This window comes from Pongo pygmaeus, chromosome 3 (genome assembly GCF_028885625.2).
Source record: "Pongo pygmaeus isolate AG05252 chromosome 3, NHGRI_mPonPyg2-v2.0_pri, whole genome shotgun sequence".
Classification (NCBI taxonomy): Eukaryota; Metazoa; Chordata; class Mammalia; order Primates; family Hominidae; genus Pongo; species Pongo pygmaeus.
Genome location: NC_072376.2, coordinates 60080565 through 60093254, shown reverse-complemented (window position 1 = coordinate 60093254; position 12690 = coordinate 60080565). Strand labels below are relative to the sequence as shown.

Genomic DNA, 12690 nt, shown 5'->3' with positions numbered 1-12690 from the left:
TATATAACAAAGAACTCCCCCCAGCCTCAGCTTTAGCTAAGATACAGAGGACTACTGGGAATTTACCAGGTGAGAGGAGGGGGTCGCAGGAGAAGAAGCAGAATGTGCAAAGGCCCTGTGGCCTGAAAGAGCATGGTATTGTTGAGGAACTGGAAGACTGTGTGACGGGGCATCAAAAGAAGACTGAGATGAGCTAGTGAGCGAGACAGGAGCCAAGCCATTGGATCTTTTCCTGTCCAGGTCAAGCTTTAGATAAACTATTTGTTTAGCAGAGTAGGTCAGTTAAATCTGAATGATGCAAAGCTGAGAGGAAAAGTGGAAAATTTGAATTGCAGAATCAAGATTTAAGACAATCTTGCAGGTCTAAATTAAAAGTGATGGAATTAAACAAATGTAAAATTCTACATTTATGTTAAAAGTTTTAATTGACTTGCAAAGCTTTGTGTATAAGGATGCTTATCACTGCATATTTATAGCAGTGAAAACATGGGAAAGAAGAAATATGCAACTGTACGAAAATGATTAAATATGCGATGTGTTAAAATGAGAGTGTTAGCACTGAAGGTTACTTGGGTTCAAATGCTAGCTTCTTTTACTAGCCATAGGTCATTGGACAAGTTACATAACCTTTTTGTGCCTCAGTTTTCTTGTCTAGCATATAGGGTTAATAATACTGCCTCACATAGTAGATACTAAATAACCACTACATCAGTTTTAGCTATTGTCATTACCTAATAGTATTATGTTTACAAATATGTTTAATGTCATTAGAAAATGCTTGATAGATAATTTTAAGTGGGGAAAAACATATAGCATTATGCAGTTTAATCCCATTTTGTTGCAAATTGTGTGTATTTGTATTTTTGTGTTGCTTATGTCTTCTGCTTCAACTTGGGGTGTAAGAAATGGTCACATGTGGCCAGGCGCGGCGGCTCACGCCTGTAACCCCAGCACTTTGGGAGGCCGAGGCAGGCGGATCATGAGGTCAAGAGATGGAGGCCATTCTGGCCAACATGGTGAAATGCTGTCTCTACTAAAAATACAAAAAATTAGCTGGGCATGGTGGCATGCACCTGTAGTCCCAGCTACTCGGGAGGCTGAGGCAGAAAAATCACTTGAACCTCGGAGGCGGAGCTTGCAGTGAGCCGAGATTGCGCCACTGCACTCCGGCCTGGTGACAGAGTGAGACGCTGTCTCAAAAAGAAAAAGAAATGGTCACATGTCTCCATTGAACTGAGTCATTGATCTCCTCTTCCCAGCACCATGAGAACCATCCCCTGACCAGCTGTGACAGCGCAGACAGGAATGGCCCAAGGCTGGGTAGCCAACAGCTTTCACCAGTTTGCAGGATGGTAGCATGCATAGATTTATCAGCATTAACATGCTCGTCTCTCCTTCCCAGTGTTTTCCTTTCTGTCATACATTTAAGGTTCCACAGTCCCAGTTTATTCAGGCTAAAGGATCAGTGATACTCCCAAATCCCTTGTAGAGACAGCACTGGAAAATATGATGGGTCCACCGTGGGCTGTATTTGCTGTTCCCTAACACCACTGCCTGGTAAAAGCAGCTGTCCACACAGCCTTGAGCTATCACTGTCTGTGCTGTCACAGCTGGTCAGGGGATAGTTCCTGTGGTGCTGGGAAGAGACCTCTTCTCACTCTCTTATGCCAGCAATGCTCTGGGTTCTCAATGTTTCAGCTTCTTAGTTTGTCCTCATATACACAATTCTCAAACCATGCCCATGGGGCTGCAGTGGCTGCTGCGGTAGAAGGTTCCAGCCTTGGCAATGTGCTATACCTAAAACACCTCCCCGCTAACACCAACAATTTAGTAATCCAGGCTCCTGCAGAAGACCCACTGAGCTTATCAGAGATGTTTGAAAACAAGTGAACCTAAGGAGAAGTAGTTGGGAGTCTTGATTTGTTTTCTCCTATGAGGCTTCTAGGCCCCCTCTCAAATGGGCTCAACTATTTAGTACTTCCCAGTGACATTTGGCCTTGGTATCCTGGGGAACAAATGGGGAGCTGAGAAAAAACATTGCCTGTGACTAACATTCCTGCCTTTGGTCGATGAGCGCCTCTGCCTTATATTTGCAAAGCTAAAAGAAACTGCCTGGGTGATTGTTTCCAGGACAAAAAAATGTGTCCCAGGATGACTTGTTAGACATGGAAGTGGCTGGCAACTTTTAACTTGCAGATTTTCTTGCTAAAAGTTTAAAATTCTGTCTCATTGGGGATATTGCTACATATTCATGAAAAAGAAATTGACAGGTAAGAACTACACCACAATATTAGCCATGCCTACCTTTGAGTGGTGGGGTCCCAATGGACTGTTTTCTTTTTTATTTTGTTTTGTTGTTCAGATTTCTGACAACAAATATGTATTACTTTCACAATTAGAACTATAGATCCTGCCAGTAAGTTTACTTAGATCCATCCTATTTGTTTCAAATGACAACCCCATCCCTGGCAGGCAGATTTGGCTCTCCCTTGGTACCAGTGAGGGGCCAGTGGGTCTGTAATACACCAGTTCTGTATAGCCACAGAGAAGGAGGTTTGGAGTTAACCTCCATTCTGGGCTCTAACTCTCTCTGAGTTCTAAGTCCTCCAACAAGGCTGCCATTCACAGCCACCCCTTCCCAAAGGCTGCCATTGGGAAGTGTGTGTAGGGTCCCCAAGTCCACCCTTAGGTTTGATGATTCACTAGAAGGATTCAGAGAACTCAGAAAAGCTGTTATACTAACAGTTATGGTTTATAGAGCAAAAGATACAGATTAAAATCAACAAAGAAAAAAGGTATACAGAGTAGAGTCAAGGAGAAATTAGACAGAAGCTTCCAGATGTTGTCATCCAGTGGGGTCACATGGATACCACTTAATCCCCCCAGCACTGATGTGTGGCAACATGCATAAAGTATTGCCAATTTGAGTCTTGGTGTTCAGGGTTTCTATGAGGGGTAAGTCACATAGGCAAAGAACACTCATGTGGCTGACCTTAGCTGCTAAGGCTGCAACTTCCCCAGAGGTCAAACTGATTGAGCATGGTCGGGTGAATCAAACCACGGATTTGCCACACATCACCTTGTTAGCATAAACTATCTGTTGTGGCTTAGGGATCCAGGTATACAAAGACACACTTTTTTTCAGGCAGGATATTCCAACGTCTGACAGGTTATCCCCCAGGAGCTGGCCAAGGGCCAGTTCCTTTTTTTGGAATGTGCAGGGTTTGGGCACTCCAAGCCTCCCGAGTTAATCCTTTTCTGCACCAGAGGTCAGGCCTTACAAGCATAGGCCTTGCTCCCTTCTGTCTGTATCTTTTTTTTTTTTTTTTTTTTGAGATGAGTCTTGCTGTGTCGCTCAGGCTGGAGTGCAGTGGTGTGAACTCAGCTCACTGCAACCTCCGCCTCCCGGGTTCAAGTGATTCTCATGCCTCCCAAGTAGCTGGGATGACAGGCTCACACCACCACACCCAGTTAATTTTTGTATTTTTAGTAGAGACGGGGTTTCATCATGTTGGCCAGGCTGGTCTTGAACTTCTGATCTCAGTGATCTGCCCGCTTCTGCCTCCCAAAGTGCTGGGATTACAGGTGTGAGCTACCATGCCCAGCCTGTCTATATCTTTTGCATACTTACAGTTTTCCTGTTTTTCATCCTTTTCTACATCATGGAGTCTGAGCCAGGTAAGCAAAGACTAGCTTTATTCTCCTTGTGGTTTTATACACTTGAGGAGCCGGGGGGCCGGAACTCCATTAATATTGTTAGGCTGTTTGTCCTCATCCAAATCTCATCTCCAGTTGTAATCCCCATAATCCCCATGTGTCAAGGATGGGACCTGGTGGGAGGTGATTGGATCATGGGGGTGGTTTTCCCTATGCTGTTCTCGTGATAGTGAGTGAGTTCTCCCGAGATCTGATGGTTTCATAAGTGTTTGACAGTTCCTCCTACGCACACTGCTCTTTCGCCCGCTCCCGGGGAAGATGTGCCTGCTTCCCCTTCCAGCATGATTGTAAGTTTTCCAAGGCCTCCCCAGCCATGCAGAACTGTGAGTTAATTAAACCTGTTTTCTGGATAAATTACCCATGAGAATGGACTAATACATCTATGTAGAAACTTGGATGAGCTTGACATTCTCATAGTCAATATTTTGTACTTCTGAGGCTGTGTTCCTGCTCTACTCTCCCTATGAGGTCTTCCTGAGACCCCTTGATGGTAGGCTGCATTGGCTGTATGGCTGCTCAGATTAGGGTTTGGAGCATGGATGGCCTATCCTGAGGTCACAGACCTGTACCTCACCTGGCCTGGGTCCAGCCTCTCTCTCCTGCCATACTTTGGGATGAATGCCACTACCTTGCAAAGTACTTTACTCCCCTGCTGGGTACAAAGCCTTAACACCTGTGAAGGTGAAAGAAGTCTGGGGATTTTGGTTGACCATGAGTACAAATGAAAAAAACAGGGAGGTAGTCATTAAGAAACTATCAGATGGCATGATCTACTGGAAGAGTGACAGCTTTAGTGTCAAGACAGCTGAATTTGAATCCCTGCTTAGCTATTTTCCAGCTCTGTGACCTTGAGCAAGTTATTTTCTCTGTAAGTTTCAATATTTTCATCTGTATCATGGGAATATTAAAATGGGCCATGGTTAGGATTAGAAATAATGTATACAAAGTGGCTAGTCCAGTGTCTGGCATGTAGTCGGTTGTAATAAATAATGGTTATTGCTAATATTATTTGGCTGTATCAACAGAGTAGCTGTTTCCAGATCAAATAAGGTAGTTGACACACTTCTTAGCTTCATCTGGGGAAACATATTCAATTTGAGACCCTCCACTCTGTGTGTGTGTTTGTGTGTGTGTGTGCGCGCGCGCGTGCGCATGCATAATTAAACATTTAGATCTTTCCAAGGATGGTGGTCAGAAAAGCAGAGAATCTGAAAAACACGTAGTATGAGGGAAATGGGAATGTTTATCTTGGCAAAGAGAAAGCTGAGATTGAACTGCCTTTAAGTATTTGTTGGGTCACCCTGTAGAAGTGGAAATAGACACATGGGTTATAGCTCTGAAGGACATAATTAGACTCAGTGGGGAAACTGGGAGGCCAGATCCTGCCAGAAACAATTCTAGCCATCTAACAATTAGAGCTGTCCGGTAGTAGATTAGGCTGCCTCTGAATTGTCTTGTTCCTGGAATTGTGCATCAGAAGATGTGAGACTAGTGGGAGCACTGGGAAGATTTTGGCTTTGGATGGGAGCCTAGATGAGAATGAACTCCAAGGCTCCTTTGTCTGTAGTGGCCGTCTTGCTCGTTTTTCTTGTTTAGTTCCTGTAGGAGGCACCAGTCATAAAAACCCCTTGATATTAAACACCATTATAACTTCCAAGGAGCTGCAAACACCCATGGAACGTAAAACATGAAGGTCTCTTATCCTATACCTAGCTTTCTCCCTAGAATTAAATTTTAACTTGGTTTGGGAGAGAGAGAGTCCCAGCCAGCATTTCTCTTTAGAATGATTAAAGTCTTCGGATCCATCTGGACTCATTCATTTTAACTATTCCATTTCCCAAGAATATCATCTCATTACTTTTTCAATGACCCAATATTTTCAGCACAAGTGAATGAGTCCAGAAAGTCATTTCAGCCATTGATTATTTTTGGTAACCTTCTGATCTGTTCTGAATCCCTTTTCTTTTAATTTCCATTTATGTCCTCCTGTCTCATCATCTGTTCCAAGCTGAAAATAGTAACTTGGCTTGACCTTATTATCTACCATTTAAGATTTTATAGTCTTTGGTTAAATCTCATCTTAATAAGTGTTCCTAGGCTATAGATTGTAGTTTTTCCTTTACTTTTTTTTTTTTTAAAAGGCTGTTCTTTGTCACTCCTATCTATGATCACAGGACCAACATTATGGCCCCTTTCTGAGTACACCAGAATCTCACTTCATCTTTTTGATAAGAACCATCCTCAACATCAGCTTAGTAAGTTATACCTATTTGCTTAGAAACAAAGAACACCTCCTGTTTAGCGTTGACCTATGTCCCAATTCTGTTTCTGAATATACCTAAAATCCTACTACATGGGATTTAAAATGCCACTGGGTAGGGCAATGTACTAAGTGGTATTAGTTAAATCTTAATGTGGCTGAGTTTGTCAGCTTCTTAGAAGTAAATTTTGACAACTGAGAAGAGATTGGGCAACAGAACTCTGGATTTTTTTTTTTTTGCTAGACTATAACTGTAACTATAACTATAAAACTATATATATATAACTATATATAAATATATATAATATATTTATATATCTATAACTATAAATATATAATATATATTTATATATCTATAACTATAAATATATATAATATATATTTATATATCTATAACTATAAATATATATAATATATATTTATATATCTATAACTATAAATATATATATATATTTGAGACAGGGTCTTGCTCTGTCACCCAAGCTGGAGTGCAGTGGTGCGATCATGGTTCATTGCAGCCTTGACCTCCCGGGCTCAAGTGATCCTTTCTGATTCAGCCTCCTGAGTGGCTGGGACTATAGGTACATGTCACTATGCTAGGCTAATTTTAAAATTTTTTGTAGAGACTGAGTCACATTAAGTTGCCGAGGCTGACCTTGAACTCCTGGGCTCAAGTGTTCTGCCCACCTTGGCCTCCCACAGTGCTGGGATTACAGGCATGAGCCACTGCGCCTGACCAAACAATATCTTTTAAAGCAAATATTTATTGAATGCATAGATGTGATTGGCAGTATAATATTGAAAAAAACATGAAGAAGACACAGTAGTGGACCTCAAGGACCTGCTATTCAGGAGTGTGGGGGCTTGGGTTAAGACCTGAGAAAACATAGAAAGGGGAGTTTCAGATCATTAGTGACAAACTTCAGATTTTGAGAGCAGGATCTGGGTGGCCTAAAGTAGTTTTCATACTCAGAAGTGGAGAGAAAGGAGACAGAAGGTGGTAGAAAAGAGTAATTTTCTTTCGGCTCCCTGGGATGCTTTTTTTTCATGGATGAATCAGAGTTTCCTTAGATTTTCAATTATCTTTCTAGTGTGTCCTGCCTGGTTGGGCATTACTCAAAACCCATCCAGTCCTCTGAGGCTTGAACGGACTTGTGATGCATGTCCTTAGGGCCTGTCTTTGTTGGTAAATCCAATTTGAGAGGAGGCAGCAAATCAACAGGAAAGGAAAATACTTCCCTTTCTTAATGGTAAAGCCCTCCTCTTTGTTCTTTGTGCCACAAAGTCGTTTTTATGTTCCTGGACTCAGCTCACCTTCCACGTCCACTATGGAAGCTTTTCTGATCACCCAGCTGGACTCGAGCTTTGGGTGGCTGCAGTGCTGTCTGCTGTCACCCTGAGCGCCTGAGCACTCCTATGGTGCTTACCAGTCCCCGGCTGGCATTGCAGGTTGTCCTTTCCTGTGTAGGACAGGAGGCTGGCCATGGTCATATCACCATCATCAACCTCAAATTGTCGGAGAAGGGCGACCAGGTCAAGGTGCTGAGGATGAAGTCCAGTACTATGCCCTGCCTTTAGTCGAGGGCTTACAATCTGGGCTGGTCTTTCTCAAACGGGTTTGCTGGTGTTACTTGAGGTCTATGAATTCTGTGAGAACTTTAAAAAATTGTGTTTATCTGTCAATAATAATAAAACATTTTATCAGTTATAAATACAGAAATTATTTTTTTAAATGATAATTTGCTATGGAGAGGCATTTTCTTATGTATTTATTTATTTATGTAACTTTAATTTTAATTTTTTTGAGACAGGGTTTTGCTCTGTCACCCAGACTGGAGTGCAGTGGTGTGATCTCTGCTCACAGCAGCCTCAATCTCCCAGGCTCAAGAGATCCTCCCACCTCAGCCTTCCCAGTAGCTGGGAATACAGGCACACACCACCATGCCCAGCTAGTTTTTGTAATTTTTGTAGAGACGGGGTTCTTCCATGTTGCCTAGGGTGGTGAATTTACTTTTTTTTATGACCATATTATTCAGGGGTTTTACAGACGATTTCTGATACCAAAAGACTATTATTTCTCCAAAAGAGGTTCTTATATTACTCAAATATGAGAGACATTGGTTTAGTCAATTTCATTCTGTCATTAACAAATTCATTCATTCATCAATAAACATTTATGGTAAGCCTATTTATTAGGTGCCAGGCACTTTGTCAGGCACATGAGCAAGTGGTCAGGACCTGTTCTGGGCTCCAGAATCCTCACTGCTGTTCTTGACTTACCAGGTAGCCCCTACCGCAGAGTTCAGGCTATCGACTTCTCTATGCCTCACTTTCTCCACCACTAATAAAAGGGTAAGAGTATATCTATTTTTGTCTTTTGGAGGGGTAGAAAAACATACCCTAGGATTTATTTAGTTATTTATTTTAATTAATTTTTTTAATGCTGCCATGAGAAAGCAGATACCTTAGGATTTAAAAACCAAACAAAACCAAATGGAAGAATTACTTGTTTCCAAATTTGGTGTTTTTGAGTCAGAGGCAAGTGCTAAATTCACATTTCTTTCTACCTCCCACTAACCTCAGTGGGAGGGATCCAGGACCCATGGAAGGTCTCAATCAGCTCTAGCAGAAATGGGTCCTACACCGTAGAGCAGATTTTTCACAAGAGCTGCTTTTAGATTTGTTTATGCCGCCACCGACCTCCAATTTCACATTTCAGAAACTCCCATGGGGCTGAGGAGTTACTCCCTGGGAATCTTCTCTGCTTAGCAGGAGCTCAAGAGCAGAGTGCTGATGGGTCTCATCTTTAAAGAACAATCTGTCACAAAGCTAAGGGGCTTATTACTCATCCTAACACTGAGCACTAAATAAACACTGGAGTAGATAGAGACATAACCTGGGACCTTTGAGCATAGAGCTGATATGAATAGTCATTAAAGTAGCACATTGGCAAACCCACTACCCACTGGGACCATTCTTGTTGGAAAAGTCTGATCATCTGGCATCCAATTGCAATGCAATCAGTAAGAACTATTCCATGGTGCTTAAACATGTCAGAGCAAATCTCTAACAGGGCCACTACCACCCCGGAAGAGTAGGTGAGATGCACTTTGCTTTAAAGGGACACCTTCCTTTCTCAATATGCTCACAGACAGACGGGGAGCCAGGATCATGCAATACAGTTGGGCAGATTTTTTTCTGATTCTGAGCATCACATTTAGCGGGGCAAGTTTTTGTTCCCACAGCTTCAAGGTCTGGAGCCAGACCTCCACTGGTACATGAATCGCACTGTGTTTGGGCATCCTAGAAGATATAAGGTGGGCCTATCAGTGGGTCAGCTTATTTACCAGGGCCTGCTTGCTCTCTGTGGAGCAAGAACTACTAGGGCTTTTATGGGGACATGCTGCCTTCATTCATCCAGCAAAAATTATTGAGTGTCTACTTTGTGCCAGACACCACACTAGATATCAGAGACACAGAGAGAGATAAGGCCCAGTCCCTACTTTTTAGGTGCTTATAATCCAGGTGGAGACACAGACAAATCACGACACAGAGCAGTAAGAGTGATGACAAGGGAAATGCAGTCCTTTTTTTCTTGCCAGTCTTGGAGGGTTAGAAAAGCCTTGTTGGAAGGCGGATGTTCAAACTGAGACCCAGAGAATGTGTGAGTTAACAGGTAAAGGCAAGAGGATGGCAAACTGTACAAGTCCCAAGGCATGGGACAGCATGTAGATCTGAAACTACACATATTTCCAGATTGGCTGCTCAGAGAGTGCAAGATGATATGTTGAGAAATGAGATAGAAGAGGTAAACTTCCTTGATTACATTGCCCCTTACTTATTTTTCTCTGCACTCCTTCCCCAAAGCAGGTATGGCAGGTACATCAGTGTGTGCATATGTGTGTGTGTGTTTGCATTAAAAAACAACTCCAGCAAACGTTTCAATTCAAATATTTAGTTTGCTTGGTTGAAAACTATTTAGAAGGTAAAGTGTTTGCTCCAGGTCGGGTTGGGGAAAACATCACATGTGAGGCTAGTTATCACAGGGGCTGTGACCTGGTCCTTGCCAAGCTTCCAAATGTTCAGAAGAAGTTTTAGTCTTTAAGAAAGCAAGCTACCAGGGACTCTCAGTAAAGAAACAGAAGGGACTGTGCCAGAGGGATGCTAGGAGAAACCCTCACAGTTTGCTTTATAAGAATGTAAGATCTCTGAATGAATAATTGTGTATCCTATGGGACCTACAGAAGCAGAAATTGTGGTCCTGTGAATAAGATGGTGACGGCTATGTGACAACACGGCTTGTTAAATCAAGCTAGCAGACATAATTAACAATAAGCACAGTATAAAGTCTTGGCATGGCAGTTTACATAGTCATAGAATGTTGGAATAGTTAAGATATTGGTTAGATATTACAATAAAGTAACAGTGGATTTAATAAAATAAGAGGATTATTTCTTCTCTCATAGAAGTCTGAGCTGGTAGGTGGTCCAAAGGTGGTAGGTGGTAGGCAGCTCTGCTTTATGAGTTTGTACAGGACCCAGATACCTTCTATCTTGTTCAACTACCATCTAGGGTCGAAGATGACTCACTACCACCACGTCCAAACTCCAATTTGAAGGAAAATGGAAAGGGGAAAGTTGAACCAACAGTACCTTTATGAAGGCATGGCCTGAAAACGGAAGATTATCACTTCTCTTTGCATCACACTGGCAGGTAATTGGTTGCTTGGCCACATGTAGCTGCAATAAAGACTGGGAACTGCAGTCTCTAGTTGAGCAGGATGTGTTTAGCTAGAGTTTGGGATGTTATTGCCAAGGGAAAGAAGAGAAGAATGGATAGTGGTGAACAATTAGTCAACTGTCATAGATGTTTATCTCTATCATTTGATCCTCTCAACAACCTTGTTAGAAAGCAGGCACAGATTGTTTACCATCCTCATTTTTGCAGATGAGAAAATTGAGGTGGAAGATTGAGGGACTCCATCAATATCACACAATGAAGCCACATGGCATAGTGGGACAACTGCAAAAAGCTTGGTTAGGAGGTGCCCTGGTTGGGCACAGTATTAACCACTGAGTTTTCTAAAATGTATTCCTCAGCCTAGGAACAGAAGTTCCCAGTGCTTGCAGCTTCTTTCAAGAAAAAGCTTCCCGGTAATCATGGGTTAGAGGTCTGAGGAGCACAAATTCAAGGGCATTTTGAACATGGCCCCACATGGATGTGATGTGGCTAACCCATCTTTTTTTTCTCTTTTTTAAATTATTTATTATTATTATTATACTTTAAGTTCTAGGGTACATGTGCACAATGTGCAGGTTTGTTACATATGTATACATGTGCCATGTTGGTGTGCTGCACCCATTAACTCGTCATTTACATTAGGTATATCTCCTAATGCTATCCCTCCCCCCTCCCCCAACCCCACAACAGGCCCCGGTGTGTGATGTTCCCCACCCTGTGTCCAAGTGTTCTCCTTGTTCAATTCCCACCTAAGAGTGAGAACATGTGGTGTTTGGTTTTCTGTCCTTGCGATAGTTTACCCAGAATGATGGTTTCCAGCTTCATCCGTGTCCCTACAAAGGACATGAACTCATCCCTTTTTATGGCTGCATAGTATTCCATGGTGTATATGTGCCACATTTTCTTAATTCAGTCTATCATTGTTGGACATTTGGGTTGGTTCCAAGTCTTTGCTATTGTGAATACTGCCACAATAAACATACACGTGCATGTGTCTTTATAGCAGCATGATTTATAATCCTTTGGGTATATACCTAGTAATGGGACGGCTGGGTCAAATGGTATTTCTAGTTCTAGATCCCTGAGGAATCGCTACACTGTCTTCCACAATGGTTGAACTAGTTTATAGTCCCACCAATAGTGTAAAAGTGTTCCTATTTCTCCACATCCTCTCCAGCACCTGTTGTTTCCTGACTTTTTAATGATCACCATTCTAACTGGTGTGAGATGGTATCTCATTGTGGTTTTGTTTTGCATTTCTCTGATGGCCAGTGATGATGAGCATTTTTTCATTTGTCTGTTGGCTGCATAAATGTCTTCTTTTGAGAAGTGTCTGTTCATATCCTTTGCCCACTTTTTGATGGGGTTGTTTGATTTTTTCTTGTAAATTTGTTTAAGTTCTTTGTAGATTCTGGGTATTAGCCTTTTGTCAGATGGGTAGATTGTAAAAATTTTCTCCCATTCTGTAGTGGCTAACCCATCTTTGCCTCTTCCAGTCCAAGCACAGACAATGAGCAGAGAGGAGGACAATGTGGATTAATGGAAAGAACACTGGATTGGGGTCAGGAGACCCCAAGAACATTGAATTGGAGTCATTTTTAGCTCACATCAGTTGCATGCCTGTGAAGTGACAGCTACTGAGCTTGACACTGGCATGTCTTCTCATTTAATCTCAGAATAACACTGTGAGGTAGATGTTACTATGTATATTTTACAGAAGACAAAACTGAGGCCCAAAGAACTGAGTGGCCCAAAGTTATATAGCTTGTGAGAGGTAGGGCTAGAATTCTAACCTAGACCTTCTGACTGCTAACCCCAAGCCCTTCTACAAAATCATACTGTTCTATATACCAAGTAACTGCTGGGCAAGCCGGAACTGAAATGGGATATGCCACCAGTCACACGGATGAGCCGTAACACGTCTACCTGGGGCCCAGGTACTTAGGTTGTGTACTTTGTGACTCTGCTTTTTT

General features: G+C 42.2%; 1 long non-coding RNA gene across 1 annotated transcript in view; it reads right to left on the bottom strand.

Moving 5' to 3' along the window:
- Positions 1–6729: 6729 nt before the first annotated feature.
- Positions 6730–12690, bottom strand: part of LOC129034881 (uncharacterized) — a 19694-nt gene continuing 13733 nt past the window's right edge. The window contains exons 3-4 of the long non-coding RNA XR_008502044.1: positions 10630–10767; positions 6730–7653 (exon numbers count right to left, since the gene is read on the bottom strand). This is a non-coding gene — a long non-coding RNA (uncharacterized LOC129034881). The remainder of the gene's footprint in view (positions 7654–10629; positions 10768–12690) is intronic.